General features: G+C 44.3%; 1 long non-coding RNA gene across 1 annotated transcript; it reads left to right on the top strand.

Moving 5' to 3' along the window:
• The first annotated feature begins 16,600 nt into the window (after positions 1–16,600).
• LOC147264011 (uncharacterized) lies at positions 16,601–18,381 on the top strand. Its single transcript, XR_015112646.1, has 3 exons — positions 16,601–16,670; positions 17,981–18,214; positions 18,289–18,381. It is a non-coding gene; the product is annotated as an uncharacterized LOC147264011 (long non-coding RNA).
• Positions 18,382–18,620: the final 239 nt, after the last annotated feature.

The following is an 18,620-nucleotide window of genomic DNA, read 5'->3' as shown; positions in this document are numbered from 1 at the left end:
AAGCGTGGGGTGGTGTGAGCGCCAAGCATCGCAAAGACCGAAATCACTCATGTACTGCTTTATTATGTCGGATGATTGGCAGTTGCGCTGACTAGCTGCTCTACTGATTCTGTCCACTTGTGGGTTCAATACCAGGTTGAAGTGCCCTCCCACTATGAGTGCTGTGTCTGAGTGGGCTGAGAGTGCAGTGAAGAAGCTGTGGAAGAAGGAGGGGTCATCAACATTTGGACCATATATACTGGCCATGCATACCTCTGTGTTGTGTGTGGATATGGTGACTATTACAAACCTACCTTCTGGGTCTACAATGGTGTTTTTACAAGTGAACCTGACGTTTTTGTGAATCAGAATGGCTACGCCTCTTTGCTTGGTGTTATAACTCGCTGTGTATGTGTGCGGGAACTGTGGGCTTAACACTTGATTACCTGTTTTAGGTAGATGGGTTTCCTGTAATAGGACAATGTCTGCTTGTAAATTTTGTAGGTGTGTTCAAATTTTAAGCCGTTTTTCACGTGAGCCAATTCCACGTACATTCCAAGTGACAAACCGTAGTTTGTTCGTGTCTAAACTAATCTACTGAGTGTAAGTTGTAACAAGTAGGTGAGTGAGAGAGAGAATGTGTACCTGTATCTTTGTGCACGCGCGTGTGTGGTGGCGCCAGAGAGGATGAGAGTGCATGTGTGTGGCAAATGTAACAATATTATATCCCTGCACTACAAACCATATAAACATCACATTTAAAAATAACATGTAACACAGAACAACGAAAGGAAAGACAAAGGAGAGACATAAATACACATAAATACTCACAAAAATACACACTCGTGAGTAAACTCGGCATGTAGCAGTCTACCATGTGCGTTTTTATGTTTTAGGCTTAACACAGTATTGAAAGAGAAAGAAGAAAAAAAACAAAATTAAAAAAAAAAACAACGAATGAGAGAAACTGGTGTTACCTTAATCCATGACCTTCATCATGCTAATACAATTCTCGGCTGAATCCGGTGAGTTCCGGGTGGAGAGAGGAGACGCGCTTTAGCAGAGCCAAGGGGTGATCTCCGGATCACGGAACAACTGGCCGTTAACGTACAGTTTATCCACCGCGATGACAGCGCGGGATCCTCCGTTGATGAACCTCTTCCTTACAGGGAACAGGCGTTTGCGGCGCTCCAGCATCTCCTTAGGGAATTGATCGTTCACACTGAAGTCCGTTCCTCTCAGCTCCCTGCCCCGGCTCTTCACCAGCTCCTTCTGCTTGAAGTGCTCGAACTTCGCAATGATGGGTCTGGGCCGCCGGTTCTCTGGTCTCTTCCCTCCAAGGCGATGCACCCGGTGGAAGGTGATGTTCTTCACGGTCTCCATCGGAAGTTTCAGCTGTTTGTGGAGGAAGTCTTTGATGGACATCTCGGGGTCTTCCTCCGTCTGCTCAGGTATGCCGGAGAATACCAGGTTTTCCCGCATGCTCCTAGCTTGGATGTCGAGGATGGCCTCTGTCATCCGCTTGTTCTCCGCAGTAATCTCCGTCGCCCCCTCGGTGAGTGATTTAATGGAGGCTTTAAGGGCTTGATTTTCAGCGGCCAGTGAAGCCACCTGTTGCTGGCTAAATTCCAGCGACTCACGGAGAGCCTGGAACTCTGTGGAGGATTTCCACTAGAGAGAGTCTTGCATCGAAACTTGTCAGTTTTTTGTCTATTGATTCCAGAATGTCTCCGAAATCCTTATCGGGCGATGAGGGTGCGCTGGACGGTCGGCTTCTTTTAGGAAGTGGGGTCGTCGCGTTGTCCGTCTTGCCCATGACGAATAGGTGGTAGCACTCGTCGACGTACTCCTGCAGACTTTCCACTGTCTCTTCTTCCAGATCTATTTTGAGGATTGTTTGTGGATGAGAGAGTTGAAAATCTCTTTCCGTGGTTTGAGTTTCCGATTGATCTAACTGTGTGAATCGGCGTTTAAGGAGTTAGCTTGTTCTCGTATCTTCAGATGTGTGCCGCCATGTTGAATCACGCACAAGTGTGACGTTCACTCTGACATGCTCTCTCCTATGCCCTATCTCTAGAGTATTAATAATAATAACAATAATAATAAATTCATCATGCAGTAATTCTGCATTATTCAGAATCAATGGTATCCTTTTCAATGCTTTTGTTGTTATAACTATGATCAGTAGAAATGTTTCTAATACAGCAACAATAATATCAAATATAATATAATTATAATATTGTAATGAAAACAAATGTATGAACAAATAAAGACATTTTAATTAGAATAAAGGGTGAGTGGAGCTCGTGTGTGTGTGTGTGTGTGTTGAATGTGTTGGGTGTTTGTGTGTTCAATGTCACTTTGAGGGTTGGAGGTCAGGCATCTCAGAGGTTCATTTATTGATGGTAGTGGACCAGGTTTTACTGAAGTTGGTGGTTTCATGGTTGATGGATGCAGACATTTTTCCAGGGATTTCTGCTCAGCAGCTTCTTCCACTGTAGGATGTTGAGGTTGTTTGGAGGTTTCCAGTCTAACAGGATGGACTTCTGGGTGATAGTGAGTGCTGGAGGGGAATGCTGGAAGATGGATGATGGAATGGTCGTTGCCTCCTGGCTCCAGTTTGAACTCTTCTCCAGTACGACCTCCATCATTTTTCTGTCCTCAGTAACTGTGATAATTGTGTGTACGTGTGAGCATTTGACACCAGAAAAGACCACTGAGGCAGGTTCACTGGTCACCAGCACCTCTCCTCTCCTGTGACAGGTCTCCTGCTCCTCTCCTCCTCCACTGAGGGAGGGGGGAGGGGGGGCACAGCTCCCTTCTATTTCCTTTAAGTTGGCTCATAGCACCATAATTGAAAAGGTCCTGGAAACTCATCATGACACAGTTGTTAATCCAGGTCTGAGTGAACATGACCCTCTCAGAGTCTTGATACTCCAGTCTGGAATTTCAGTTTCTTTTTGGAGTCCTTTCTCAATAAACCCATCATGATACTGGTCCTCTTTGGTGATGTAACAGACTTAAATACTCTTGTAACTGTCATGTCCATGCATGTAGTGGTGTTCTTTGTTTGCCATGTGTCTATGTTGTGTCATGACGTCCTGTTTTATTTTGAAATTTAACTATCCTCCCAGTTTCTGGTAACTTCCACTTCCCCGTGGTGGATTTCCCACCAGTCTGATTGTCTTCCCCACCCCGACTGTGTCCTCCTGTTTCCATCACCTCATGAGTTTATGTCGTCTGCATTTCTCTTTGTCTGGTGCGAGTTTGTCTTTTCCGTCAGTTCCAAACGTGCTATGTCATTTAATGCCTCATCAAGTTTGTGTTTTTGTTGAAACTTTGTCTAGTCAGGTTTTGTTTCCATGCCATGCTCCTTACCTGATCTAACTTTGAGTTTCTTTGTCACTTTGTCTAGTCAGGTTCTCCTCAGTCGAGTGAGTTTGAGTTTTTGTAGTTTAGGCTTTTTTCCTCATAAGAGTGGTTTTGATTTGTACTTTAGTTATAAACTTTCTTCATCTGGCACCTTGCCTGGGAGTCGTGGCTTTGGGTTCTCGTCCAAGCTCAATTCATGACAGGAACAGAGATAAAGTGTGCACTTGATTTATTAGGTGGTACATAATTATTGAAGTGGTAAAATTGTTAAAATGTCAATAATCATATCATAAATCAAAATAATTCTTGGATAATATATCCTGGGAGACATGGTTGTGCAGTGGTCAGCACTGTTACCTCACAGCGAAAAGGTTCCAGGTTTGAGCCCAAACTTGAGCACAGGATCTTTCTGTGTGGAGTCTGCATGTTCTCCCTGTGTCTGTGTGGGTTCTCTCTGGTACTCCAGCTTCCTCCCACAGTCCAAAGACATCAAGAGGGGATGAGGCTGATTGATACTCTAAATTGACTGTAGGTGTGGCTGTGAGTGTGAATGGTTGTCTGTCTCTATGTGTTGGCCCTGTGATGGACTGACAACTCGTCCAGGTTGAACCTGGCCTCTCACAGGAAGGCTGCTGTGATAGGCTCCAGCCCCCCGGCACCCCTAACAAGATAAGAGGTACGAAATTGATGGGATACATCAACTAACATAACGTGTTACTGTGACAGGCCTAATATACACTCGTAATTTTAGGAGGTGCACTTGTTCACCTGGTGCAATAAAAACATTTTCCACTGAATACGTACAAATAGCCTCGATGATGTATATTAAACATCAATTATAGATTCAAATTTGTCATTGTTCAGAGTACAAGTACTGACATGCAGCTAGCATCCAACCAGAAGTGCAAATCAACTGGAACGTGCAGATGAATCCAAGTATAAATGTGGAATAATGTTGTATTATACAGTTTAGGCAGGAGTGTCATGAGAATCACACCATTAACTTGCTGTGTACATGAGGTTAGATCACATATAAACAAAGCTAGTATGTTTACTTCAAACCAGAGGTGCTGCCTGGAAACGTAGCATCAGTTTTTATGTATTTAGCTGCTTCTCAAGGACATTTTCTTCTCCCTCCCTGTCGGTTCCACAGTTTTCCAATTGCAGTACTTTTGAGTCCCAAAATGCTGAGGCAGGTGAAGGAAAAGTGCTCTCACTTGACTGGACCTGCAGTGAGCAGTAGAAAGTAAAATGTAAAACTCATCCAGGGAGGCCAATTAGAGGTTGGAGTTTTTGGACCAGCAGAGCCTCCATTCTGGGCTCAGGTGTTCCAGTGTGAGGGCCATGAATCTTCCCTCCTGGACTGTGGCCGCTCAGGGTCTGGAAACACCTGCTCACCTGGCAGATCAGTTGGACTCATCTGCTCAGGTGGAGCTTTGGTTCAGGTCCTCCTCCGTCCTGTTGCATATTCATGTATTAATGATCCTCTTGTCTCTGCTCAGATGCTGATGATGTCAGGTTGGTGGGAGGAGCAAACCACTGTGCTGGTAGACTGGAGGTGAAACACCTGGGAGAGTGGAGAGCAGCAGAGACAGACTGGTCCTGGAGCCTGAAGGAAACAGCTGTGATATGTAGATGGCTGGACTGTGGTTCTGCTGTCTCAACACAGCAGAGAGACGAGTCCTCAGAACGACTCATGTGGTTCATCTACTCTGAGTGTGTTCAGTCTACACCAACACTGAAGGAGTGTGTGAGATCATGGAACTCTTCTGGTTCCACCATCCAGGAAATCACCTGCTCAGGTAACATCATTGACACTAACAGTCATGTTACTGAGATCCAGGACAAGTTGACTTTGGCTGTTTTCATGAACACAAATGTTCCTCTATGATTCTGACAATAACATAACAATTTTTTTAACCTTCATCTCACCAGAAGACTCTCACTGTGTGTTTTCTCAATCGCATACTTCTATACTGCATACTTAAAATTTTGATTCTACTCAACTCAAAATGGAAAAAAGTATGGATAGTTTTCAAAAATTGAGAAAGCAAAAGTTCCCGGATGACGTACTCCAATCAGTTAAGATTTTGAGTGTGCAACTGTGGACACTTGCTGTGGTGAGAGTCGGCCAACACTGACTTGTATAGAGTCATCTTTACATGAAATAACAGGGACAAGTAGGAAATTCTGTGTGGACACGGGTTTGAAAAGATAAAATAACTTGTCACCAAAATGTTGTGCTAAATAAATCACACCATTAAACTCTACAGACCGTTGCTTCTTCAGCCAGTAGAAGGAGGACATCGTGTTGTTGGTGCCTATTGTGGCGTAACAATGTGCGATGACCCTCCATTTTGCTTTTTTACTGCTTCAGAAATTGACAAACAAGCACAGGCAAAAGGAGGCGGTAATTAGCTGATGCTGATGCGGTGCTCGCCAGTCACAAATCTGTGTAGAAGAAGAAGACATCACGTCATCATTTTGAAGAGTGCACCGCACGGCAGGATGTGGTTTGGGACAGCACTGCACCCTCGAAACACGCGCACTGCGCGATTGAGTACATACTTTGCTTAGAATACTCAGTTTGAAAATTTTACATATCCAGTGTGGAAGTATGTGATTTGGTACACAGTAATGCAGTCATGTTACTGTGATCCAGTACAAGTGACTTTGTTTTTTTTACATGTACACAAATATTCACAAAACTCCAGTGTTTTTATTTTTTACCTTCATTTAGTCCAAGGAAACTCACTGAGAGTGACTCACATTTGCAGGAGCACCCTGATCACATTCACAGTCATAGAACAGCAGCTGCTCAGTACCACCTCTGAGAGCCTTGCTCAAGGGCATCTTGGTGGTGTTAATGAGTGTGGCTGCTTCTTCCTACCAGTCTTGAGGATTGAACCAACAACCTTTTAGTTTCAAGTTCACTTCTCTGTCCTTCAGGCCAGTGGTTGTCTAACTCTTGAAGCAAGTACCTCCATGATGAGCATGGAACAGTGTCATAGCGCCTCTGTTCAGCTGCATCAGAGGTGGACAGCATGTTTTCTCAGAGTCAGAGTGAGTCAGAGGCCAACCATCAGACAACCATAGAGAAACATGAAACACTGGAATATTTTATGAATCTGAACTTGTTTTCAAGTGTGTGTGTCAATCTGGTGAACTCTGAGGTTCCAGTGAAAAGATCCACTTGTTGCCAATTACTGCTATAAATGATGCATTGATCACTGATGAAATACAGTAAATTATATTAGAAATAGTGTTTGAGAATATTTGAAAGTAAGGAGCTGGGCAGTGTCTTTGGTATCAGTGCTCTGATGCAGCAGTCAGCTGGAGCCTCTGTTGGAATCACCTTTGATAGCAATACACACTGAGCACAGGTTCCAATAGAAGACCCAGTGTGTGCTGCTCAGGGTCCAGCACAGGTAGGCCAACACACTGTTGCTGTTTGACTGAGATGCACACCAGACAGTTGTAGAATCACACACATCAGAATGTATCTTAGCATCAATCAGGGAAACGCTGGCTCTGGTTCTTCTGTGGAGGCGAGCAGCAGTGACGTGAGTTCATCCTCAGGACAACACAGGAGTTGGGAATCATTCAGCTCCTCCAGGAGCTGTGGCCTCATGACGATCTCTTCCAGGGTTTTCACTCTGAACAACGCCAGGGCCGTCTTTTCCTTCATCACCATTGTTATGATTTGCAGTTCCCTCCTGTCAGATCACCTGCTATTGAGCTGCTGGTGTAGCAGATGTTTGTTTTTATTTCCTGACACTCTGACTATTTCCCGTTCATCAGACTGAAAGCCTGAGGGTAGAAACTGTTTTTAGCCTGGTGGTCTCAGCATCCAGGGCTCTGTAGCATCTTCCAGAGGGGAGGGGATCAAACAGTTTGTGACTGGGGTGTGATGGGTCAGCAGAGATGGTGCCTGTCCGTTTCCTGACCCTGGACCGATAAAGGTCCTGGATGACAGGCAGGTCAGCCCTCATTATTCTCTCTGCTGACCCGATTGTTCGTTGCAGTCTGATCCTGTCTTGTTTGGTGGCCGATCCAAACCAGAGTGATGGCTGTGAACAGGACAGACTGAATGATTGCAGTATAGAAGATGATCAGCAGCTCCTGTGGCAGGTTCAACTTCCTGAGCTGTCACAGGAAGTCCAACCTCTGCTGAGCTTTTTTTCTGGACAGTGTCCATGTTAGAGGTGGACTTCAGGTTCTTGGAGATTGTGGTTCCCAGGAACTTGAACATGTCCTCAGGAGACACTGTGTTGTTGAGGATGGTGAGGGGGGAGAGTGTGGGTGGGCTTCTCCTGAAGTCCACTGTCATCTCCACATTCTTGAGCAGGTTCAGCTCCAGGTGGTTCAGACTGCCCCAGTGGACCAGCTGCTCCACCTCCTGTCTGAAAGCAGACTTGGAACCATCCTTGATTGATACAGATATGTATTTTTTTTCAAAATTGTTTGCTATTTTTTCTATAGTATTCATTGTTTCAAAACAATTTTGACTTGTTTAACTTTCCAAAAGATATTTGGGTTTTCCACAGTTTGAGAATCACTACTTTAGGCTGCCACTGCTAGGATCTGAAAATGGTGGTGATGATAACGTAAACTAGAGATTCCAGTTGTGTTCTCTGGTATCCACATGTGGGATATTAGATGGTTTAGGGAGGAAAGAGCAGGAATCATGATTCCCAGCTTCAATAATCACATGAATTATTTCAAAGAGGATAAATTCCTTCCAATTCTATATTTTCCTTCTCACTCTCAGGATAAATTCCTTGGAAATCTGTGTTTTCCTGTCTCATTTCCAGGGTTTGCTAGTTAACATGTCAGAGGCATGAACAGGTGAGTTCATGTTAACATGAATTCATTCTCATCATGAATCTGCCTCTTGTTGTCTTTCTCAGAGTCTGTCAGGCTGGTGGACGGGTCGAACCTTTGCTCTGGCAGACTGGAGGTGAAATCTAACCAGCTATGGTCCTCGGTGTGTGAAGAGGACTTTGACATGCAGGATGCAGAGGTGCTGTGTGGAGAGCTGAGATGTGGGACACCTTCAGTCCTGGAGGGGGGACTTTTTGGACCAGCAGAGTCTCCATTCTGGACTCAGGCGTTCCAGTGTGAGGGCCATGAATCTTCCCTCCTGGACTGTGGACGCTCAGGGTCTGGAAACACCTGCTCACCTGGCAAATCAGTTGGACTCATCTGCTCAGGTGGAGCTTTGGTTCAGGTCCTCCTCCGTCCTGTTGCATATTCATGTATTAATGATGCTCTTGTCTCTGCTCAGATGCTGATGATGTCAGGTTGGTGGGAGGAGCAAACCACTGTGCTGGTAGACTGGAGGTGAAACACCTGGGAGAGTGGAGAGCAGCAAAGACAGACTGGTCCTGGACCCTGAAGGAAACAGCTGTGATATGTAGATGGCTGGACTGTGGTTCTGCTGTCTCAACACAGCAGAGAGACGAGTCCTCAGAAAGACTCGTGTGGTTCATCAACTCTGAGTGTGTTCAGTCTCCATCAACACTGAAGGAGTGTGTGAGATCATGGAACTCTCCTGGTTCCACCATCCAGGAAATCACCTGCTCAGGTAACATTATTGACACTAACAGTCATGTGACTGAGATCCAGGACAAGTTGACTTTGGCTGTTTACATGAACACAAATATTCCTCTGTTATTCTGACAATGATGATATTCCATTTTTAACCTTTATTTAACCAAAGGAAACTCCCTGAGTGACTCACATTTGCAGCAGCACTCTGATAATGTTCATTATCACATAAAACAAGCTGCTCAGTTCAGCCACTGAGGGCCTTGCTCAAGGGCCCCATGGTGGTGGTAGTGAGGGAGGCAGCAGTGCTGCTTGTAGCTCAATCCTGGTGAGACAAAGGTGAAGTGTACTGATGTTTCCAGTAGCTTTTTAATCTGTTCAGCTTTCAGTTGTATTTTAACAGAATTTACTGTCTCTCTGTTTCATTTTTGTCTTCAGAAAAAAACCTTCAGAGCTAAAAGACTGATAAATGAAATAAATGTATCTCTTAGAAAAACAACAATTTTAAACGTCAGATGTGCAACATGAACAATCTACACAACAACGAACCACAAAAATTAGTCATGTTCACCCATAGTGTGCTCATGTGGTGAGGTAGAGAAGCTAACAAGACTGAGAAACAGATGTGACCAAAGCTCATGGTTTTAGACTCCATTGGTTTCCATCAGTCTGCAGGTGAGCCCACTCACTGTCTCAGTCACACCCTCAACCTCGTCCTGTCGTATGGAATTGAAGCCGAATATCAAGTTGTATTTCCACAGAACTCTTTTTAATCTTTAAATTGTGCATGTTTTATGTATTTATTTATTTATTTTTAAACTGTTGTACGGCGACCTTGAGTGCCTTGAAAGGCGCCTTATAAATAAAATGTATTATTATTATTATTATTATTATTATTATTATTATTATTATTAATCCCCGTCCCAATCTGTCCATCAGTCTCTTCCACTTTCTCTCTGTCTTTATCTCTGTCCCTCTCTTTCCTTCTGTTTATCTGTCTTCCTCCCTTTTCTGTCTTGTCCTGCTCTCCTGCTCTCTTTCCCCCTGCTATTCAAAGCAGAAGGCCGTTCCTGTTGAGCCTGGATCTGCTCGACGTTCCTGCCTGTTAAATGGAAGGCTTTTGTCACTGCTTTTGTGCCTGCTGATGGAGAATTGTTGGGTGTAGATTCATTGAAGAAGTTTGGTGCTGGACCTGCTGTACTTGTAAAGTGTCATGAGATAACTTTTGTAGTGATTTGGCTCAATACAAATAAAAGTGACTTGACTTGACTGATGTCAGCATAGCCTTTACCTCAACACACAGATACAAAAACCCCACCCAAAACACAGAACATGGCATCAAACAGATCAATGACAGAAGACCTTCTTCTCATTCCAACTTGGGGCTTCAAAGTTTTGAATGATTCCTACATGTTAGGAGCCTCTACTAAAAAAGGCCTTAAGAAAATAAAAGCTCACAGACTTTAACCTCAATAACAGCCGATCAGATTCATTTACACTCTTTCTTCCTGCCTCTCCTGATGATTGAACTGACAACCCTCCCATCACAAGTTCACTTCTCTATGTGGTCAGGATGCTGATGTAAACCAGAGATTCCAGTTGAGTTCTCTGATTTAGAAATATGGGATATTAAATCCAGGGATATTAGGTACAGTGAGAAATGAGCAGGAATATTGTTTCCAGTTTCAACAATCACATGAATTTTTCCAAGGAGGATAAATTCCTTGGGAATCTGTTTTCCTGTCTCATTTACAGGATTTGCTAGTTAACATGTCAGAGGCATGAACAGGTGAGTTCATATTGACATGAATTCATTCTCATCATGAATCTTCCTCTTGTTGTCTTTGTCAGAGTCTGTCAGGCTGGTGGACGGGTCGAACCTTTGCTCTGGCAGACTGGAGGTGAAGTCTAACCAGCTGTGGTCCTCGGTGTGTGAAGAGGACTTTGACATGCAGGATGCAGAGGTGCTGTGTGGAGAGCTGAGATGTGGGACACCTTCAGTCCTGGAGGGGGGACTTTTTGGACCAGCAGAGTCTCCATTCTGGACTCAAGTGTTCCAGTGTGAGGGCCATGAATCTTCCCTCCTGGACTGTGGACGCTCAGGGTCTGGAAACACCTGCTCACCTGGCAAATCAGTTGGACTCATCTGCTCAGGTGGAGCTTTGGTTCAGGTCCTCCTCCGTCCTGTTGCATATTCATGTATTAATGATGCTCTTGTCTCTGCTCAGATGCTGATGATGTCAGGTTGGTGGGAGGAGCAAACCACTGTGCTGGTAGACTGGAGGTAAAACACCTGGGAGAGTGGAGAGCAGCAGAGACAGACTGGTCCTGGACCCTGAAGGAAACAGCTGGGATATGTAGACGGCTGGACTGTGGTTCTGCTGTCTCAACACAGCAGAGAGACAAGTCCTCAGAACGACTCATGTGGTTCATCAACTCTGAGTGTGTTCAGTCTCCATCAACACTGAAGGAGTGTGTGAGATCACGGAACTCTCCTGGTTCCACCATCCAGGAAATCACCTGCTCAGGTAACATTATTGACACTAACAGTCATGTGACTGAGATCCAGGACAAGTTGTCTTTGGCTGTTTACATGAACACAAATATTCTTCTATTATTCTGACAATGATGATATTCCATTTTTTAACCTTTATTTAACCAGAAGAAACTCCCTGAGTGACTCACATTTGCAGCACCACTCTGATAATGTTCACAAAAACACAAAACAAGCTGCTCAGTTCAGCCACTGAGGGCCTTGCTCAAGGGCACCTCAGTGGTTTTCATGAGGGAGGCAGCAGTGCTGCTTGTAGCTAAATCCTGGCCAGACAAAGGTGAAGTGTACTGATGTTTCCAGTAGCTTTTGAATCTGTTCAGCACTCAGCAGTATTTTAACATAATTTACTGTCTGTTTCATCCTTTTCTTCAGGAAAAACCCTCAAGTGCTAAAAGACAGATAAATGAAATTAGCTTTTTTTTAAACGTCAGATCTGCAACATAAACAATCTTCACAACAACGAACCACAAAAATTAGTCATGTTCACCCATAGTGTGCTCATGTGGTGAGGTAGAGAAGCTAACAAGACTGAGAAACAGTTGTGAGAGAAGCTCCTGTTAGCATAGCCTTCATCTCAACACTCAATCAAGTTCACTAATTCCCATAAATTGACATCAAACAAATGAACCACAGAATTCCTTGTTCCAGTTCCAGCCAGGAGCTTCAAAATGCTGCCTGCCAGATGTGCAGGAACTTAACTGGACGCTCTTCAATATAAAAGCTTCAACTCCTGAGAATTGCCTTTACAAAATAAAAGCCCACGGGAAATTTTCCCTCAGAAATGGACCGACATTAGAGTCATTTACACTGCTTCTTCCTGCAAATCCTGAGGATTGAACCAGCAACCTTCCAATCACAAGGCAATTTTCTTTCCTTTTCGTAACATGTCAATGTTGGGGGTTGAGGATGGTGTGGGAGACCCAAATGCAGACAATTTTGGGAGGTGCACAAAAGAGGTTTATTGAAGCTGGGTGACTGGGGGCTGGACGTGGCGTGAGGGCGGAGGCTTGAGACGTGGCGTGAGGGCGGAGACGTGGCGTGAGGGCGGAGACAAGACGTGAGGCTGGAGGCTTGACCGGTGACTGATGAACTTGACAGTATACAAGACAGAACAATCAGCGACATCATCAATAACAACAACGACAACAACAATGACCCAACAACCTAACAGGGGAAAACACACGGGTTAAATACGAGAGGGGAAACAAGACACAGGTGGTGCAATCAACCAGGTGAGACACATGAGGGAATCACAGGAGGGAGATCAGGAAGACGGGACATGACTACAAAATAAAACAGGAAGCACGAGACAGGGATTGTGACATAACCAGTGCTCAATTTTGCAAGGGTCCAGAAGGTGATGAAAACCAGAGATTCCAGTTGTGTTCTCTGATTGACACATGTGGGATATTAGATGATATAAGATCATCAGGGCGGCTCTATGGGGAAGCAAGATCTGTCTCAAACAAATGTCCTGCCCCCTCAAATCAAAATTTTAGAAGTTAAAAAAAACACATTTTGATATACAGACAAGATTGATATATTATGAGTTGACAAAATTATCTGCAGTAGCGGAAAAAATGCAAAAAAAAGTGCGTGATACAGTCTCAGCTTCCTCTCATCTCCCTGTCACTCAGCTGCACGCACATCTGTATTTGTAGAGTCAACTGAGGACCAGCCCGTTGTTCTTCTCACTGTTTGACTCTGTAAGAGAAGTGTTTCTTTCTGGATCCCACAAGCACCACAGTGAGCTGGTCTGCTGCATGGAGCCAACAAAGACCTTCAATGTTGTTGGTTGTCGAGATCTGGATGAATGTTTTATTTTATTCTTTATTTTATTTATTTATTTATTTTCTATTGATCGGTTTTGTTTTTCGAGACGTGGTGAAGGGATTTTTATTTAATAACCTGGCCTACCCTTTTTGTTTTGTTAATATTGGCAATCGTGACAAGTGTTATTGTTGGGTTTGAATATATTTGATACAGGCCATCCAATGAAGGTAGATGTCAAGATTTAGTTGTTGTCATCCTAAGAAATGTTGTTTTGGGTTTTTTTTTAGTTTTAGTTTGTTTTTTTTAAATTTTGCCCCGAGGTATTGCCACCTCATCAGGGTCAGGGGGTTTGTGGGCCTCAGTGGCCTTAAGAGTTACACCAGGAGAGGCTTAGCCTTCAGGTGGGACAAGTTGGACCAAGTGGGACCGGTCTTAGGGTAAAGGTCTGATAAAGAGCAATCAAACTACATGATAATATCAGTTATCCAGAGAACCACCTACCCCCCCCCCCCCAACACCGCCACCACACCATTTCCCCACATCTGTTGCCACCCTTTGCCCCCTTCACATTTCCATCTGCCCCCTTATATGTGACTGTCTAGAACCAGCCCTGTTGGATCACATGAATTATTTCAAAGAGGATAAATTCCTTGGAAATCTGTGTCTTCCTGTCTCATGTCCAGGGTTTGCTAGTTAACATGTCAGAGGCATGAACAGGTGAGTTCATGTTGACATGAATTCATTCTCATCATGAATCTGCCTCTTGTTGTCTTTGTCAGAGTCTGTCAGGCTGGTGGACGGGTCGGACCTTTGCTCTGGCAGACTGGAGGTGAAGTCTAACCAGCTGTGGTCCTCGGTGTGTGAAGAGGACTTTGACATGCAGGATGCAGAGGTGCTGTGTGGAGAGCTGAGATGTGGGACACCTTCAATCCTGGAGGGGGGACTTTTTGGACCAGCAGAGTCTCCATTCTGGACTCAGGCGTTCCAGTGTGAGGGCCATGAATCTTCCCTCCTGGACTGTGGACGCTCAGGGTCTGGAAACACCTGCTCACCTGGCAAATCAGTTGGACTCATCTGCTCAGGTGGAGCTTTGGTTCAGGTCCTCCTCCGTCCTGTTGCATATTCATGTATTAATGATGCTCTTGTCTCTGCTCAGATGCTGATGATGTCAGGTTGGTGGGAGGAGCAAACCACTGTGCTGGTAGACTGGAGGTAAAACACCTGGGAGAGTGGAGAGCAGCAGAGACAGACTGGTCCTGGACCCTGAAGGAAACAGCTGTGATATGTAGACGGCTGGACTGTGGTTCTGCTGTCTCAATACAGGAGAGAGACGAGTCCTCAGAACGACTCATGTGGTTCATCAACTCTGAGTGTGTTCAGTCTACATCAACACTGAAGGAGTGTGTGAGATCATGGAACTCTCCTGGTTCCACCATCCAGGAAATCACCTGCTCAGGTAACATTATTGACACTAACAGTCATGTGACTGAGATCCAGGACAAGTTGACTTTGGCTGTTTACATGAACACAAATATTCCTTTGTTATTCTGACAATGATGATATTCCATTCTTTAACCTTTATTTAACCAAAGGAAACTCCCTGAGTGACTCACATTTGCAGCATTACTCTGATAATGTTCACAAAAACACAAAACAAGCTGCTCAGTACAGCCACTGAGGGCCTTGCTCAAGGGCCCCATGGTGGTGGTAGTGAGGGAGGCAGCAGTGCTGCTTGTAGCTCAATCCTGGTGAGACAAAGGTGAAGTGTACTGATGTTTCCAGTAGCTTTTTAATCTGTTCAGCTTTCAGTTGTATTTTAACAGAATTTACTGTCTCTCTGTTTCATTTTTGTCTTCAGAAAAAAACCTTCAGAGCTAAAAGACTGATAAATGAAATAAATTTATCTCTTAGAAAAACAACAATTTTAAACGTCAGATCTGCAACATAAACAATCTTCACAACAACGAACCACAAAAATTAGTCATGTTCACCCATCGTGTGCTCATGTGGTGAGGTAGAGAAGCTAACAAGACTGAGAAACAGTTGTGAGAGAAGCTCCTGTTAGCATAGCCTTCATCTCAACACTCAATCAAGTTCACTGATTCCCATAAATTGATATCAAACAAATGAAACACAGAGTTCCTTGTTCCAGTTCCAGCCAGGAGCTTCAGTGTCTTTAACAGGATCAGCACACATCAGGGAAACCCTGTTTAACCTCACTTCATTCTGTGAAGGCATCAAATTGCTGCCTGCCAGATGTGCAAAACAGGAACGTAACTGGATTCCCTTCAAAATAAAATTCTCATGTCCTGAAAATTACCTGAACAAATTAAAACCCCTCAGGAAATTTTCCCTCAGAAACAGACCTACATGAGAGTCATTTACAATGCTTCTTCCTGCAAATCCTGAGGATTGAACCAGCAACCCTCCAATCACAAGTTAATATTTCTTAACTTTAAGCCACCAGTGCTCAAATTTGACAAGGGTTAAGATGGTGATGAAAACCAGAGATTCCAGTTGTGTTCTCTGATTTACACGTGTGGGATTTTAGATGATATAAGAGCATGTGAATTATTTCAAAGAGGATAAATTCCTTGCAATTCTGAATTTTCTTTTTCATTCTCAGGTTAAATTCCTTGGAAACCAATGTTTTCCTGTCTCATTTACAGGATTTGCTAGTTAACATGTCAGAGGCATGAACAGGTGAGTTCATGTTGACATGAATTCATTCTCATCATGAATCTTCCTCTTGTTGTCTTTGTCAGAGTCTGTCAGGCTGGTGGACGGGTCGAACCTTTGCTCTGGCAGACTGGAGGTGAAGTCTAACCAGCTGTGGTCCTCGGTGTGTGAAGAGGACTTTGACATGCAGGATGCAGAGGTGCTGTGTGGAGAGCTGAGATGTGGGACACCTTTAGTCCTGGAGGGGGGACTTTTTGGACCAGCAGAGTCTCCATTCTGGACTCAGGCGTTCCAGTGTGAGGGCCATGAATCTTCCCTCCTGGACTGTGGACGCTCAGGGTCTGGAAACACCTGCTCACCTGGCAAATCAGTTGGACTCATCTGCTCAGGTGGAGCTTTGGTTCAGGTCCTCCTCCGTCCTGTTGCATATTCATGTATTAATGATGCTCTTGTCTCTGCTCAGATGCTGATGATGTCAGGTTGGTGGGAGGAGCAAACCACTGTGCTGGTAGACTGGAGGTGAAACACCTGGGAGAGTGGAGAGCAGCAGAGACAGACGGGTCCTGGACCCTGAAGGAAACAGCTGTGATATGTAGATGGCTGGACTGTGGTTCTGCTGTCTCAACACAGGAGAGAGACGAGTCCTCAGAACGACTCGTGTGGTTCATCAACTCTGAGTGTGTTCAGTCTCCATCAACACTGAAGGAGTGTGTGAGATCATGGAACTCTACTGGTTCCACCATCCAGGAAATCACCTGCTCAGGTAACATTATTGACACTAACAGTCATGTGACTGAGATCCAGGACAAGTTGACTTTGGCTGTTTACATGAACACAAATATTCTTCTATGATTCTGACAATGATGATATTCCATTTTTTAACCTTTATTTAACCAGAGGAAACTCCCTGAGTGACTCTCATTTGCAGCACCACTCTGATAATGTTCACAAAAACACAACACAAGCTGCTCAGTTCAGCCACTGAGGGCCTTGCTCAAGGGCCCCATGGTGGTGGTAGTGAGGGAGGCAGCAGTGCTGCTTATAGCTCAATCCTGGTGAGACAAAGGTGAAGTGTACTGATGTTTCCAGTAGCTTTTTAATCTGTTCAGCTTTCAGTTGTATTTTAACATAATTTACTGTCTCTATGTTTCATTTTCGTGTTCAGAAAATAACCCTCAAGAGCTAAAAGACTGATAAATGAAATAAATTTATCTCTTAGAAAAACAACAATTTTAAACGTCAGATCTGCAACATAAACAATCTTCACAACAACGAACCACAAAAATTAGTCATGTTCACCCATCGTGTGCTCATGTGGTGAGGTAGAGAAGCTAACAAGACTGAGAAACAGTTGTGAGAGAAGCTCCTGTTAGCATAGCCTTCATCTCAACACTCAATCAAGTTCACTGATTCCCATAAATTGATATCAAACAAATGAAACACAGAGTTCCTTGTTCCAGTTCCAGCCAGGAGCTTCAGTGTCTTTAACAGGATCAGCACACATCAGGGAAACCCTGTTTAACCTCACTTCATTCTGTGAAGGCATCAAATTGCTGCCTGCCAGATGTGCAAAACAGGAACGTAACTGGATTCCCTTCAAAATAAAATTCTCATGTCCTGAAAATTACCTGAACAAATTAAAACCCCTCAGGAAATTTTCCCTCAGAAACAGACCTACATGAGAGTCATTTACAATGCTTCTTCCTGCAAATCCTGAGGATTGAACCAGCAACCCTCCAATCACAAGTTAATATTTCTTAACTTTAAGCCACCAGTGCTCAAATTTGACAAGGGTTAAGATGGTGATGAAAACCAGAGATTCCAGTTGTGTTCTCTGATTTACACGTGTGGGATTTTAGATGATATAAGAGCATGTGAATTATTTCAAAGAGGATAAATTCCTTGCAATTCTAAATTTTCTTTTTCATTCTCAGGTTAAATTCCTTGGAAATCTGTGTTTTCCTGTCTCATTTACAGGATTTGCTAGTTAACATGTCAGAGGCATGAACAGGTGAGTTCATGTTGACATGAATTCATTCTCATCATGAATCTTCCTCTTGTTGTCTTTGTCAGAGTCTGTCAGGCTGGTGGACGGGTCGAACCTTTGCTCTGGCAGACTGGAGGTGAAGTCTAACCAGCTATGGTCCTCGGTGTGTGAAGAGGACTTTGACATGCAGGATGCAGAGGTGCTGTGTGGAGAGCTGAGATGTGGGACACCTTTAGTCTTGGAGGGGGGACTTTTTGGACCAGCAGACTCTCCATTCTGGAGAGACTCACCTGGCAAATCAGTTGGACTCATCTGCTCAGGTGGAGCTTTGGTTCAGGTCCTCCTCCGTCCTGTTGCATATTCATGTATTAATGATGCTCTTGTCTCTGCTCAGATGCTGATGATGTCAGGTTGGTGGGAGGAGCAAACCACTGTGCTGGTAGACTGGAGGTGAAACACCTGGGAGAGTGGAGAGCAGCAGAGACAGACCGGTCCTGGACCCTGAAGGAAACAGCTGTGATATGTAGACGGCTGGACTGTGGTTCTGCTGTCTCAACACAGCAGAGAGACGAGTCCTCAGAACGACTCATGTGGTTCATCAACTCTGAGTGTGTTCAGTCTCCATCAACACTGAAGGAGTGTGTGAGATCATTGAACTATCGTGGTTCCACCATCCTGGAAATCACCTGCTCAGGTAACATTATTGACACTAACAGTCATGTGACT

The sequence above is a fragment of the Aulostomus chinensis genome, chromosome 4 (genome assembly GCF_037954235.1).
Source record: "Aulostomus chinensis isolate RoL2024-O1b breed Wild chromosome 4, RoL_Achi_v1.0, whole genome shotgun sequence".
Classification (NCBI taxonomy): domain Eukaryota; kingdom Metazoa; phylum Chordata; class Actinopteri; order Syngnathiformes; family Aulostomidae; genus Aulostomus; species Aulostomus chinensis.
This window is presented reverse-complemented; position numbering and strand designations above follow the sequence as displayed.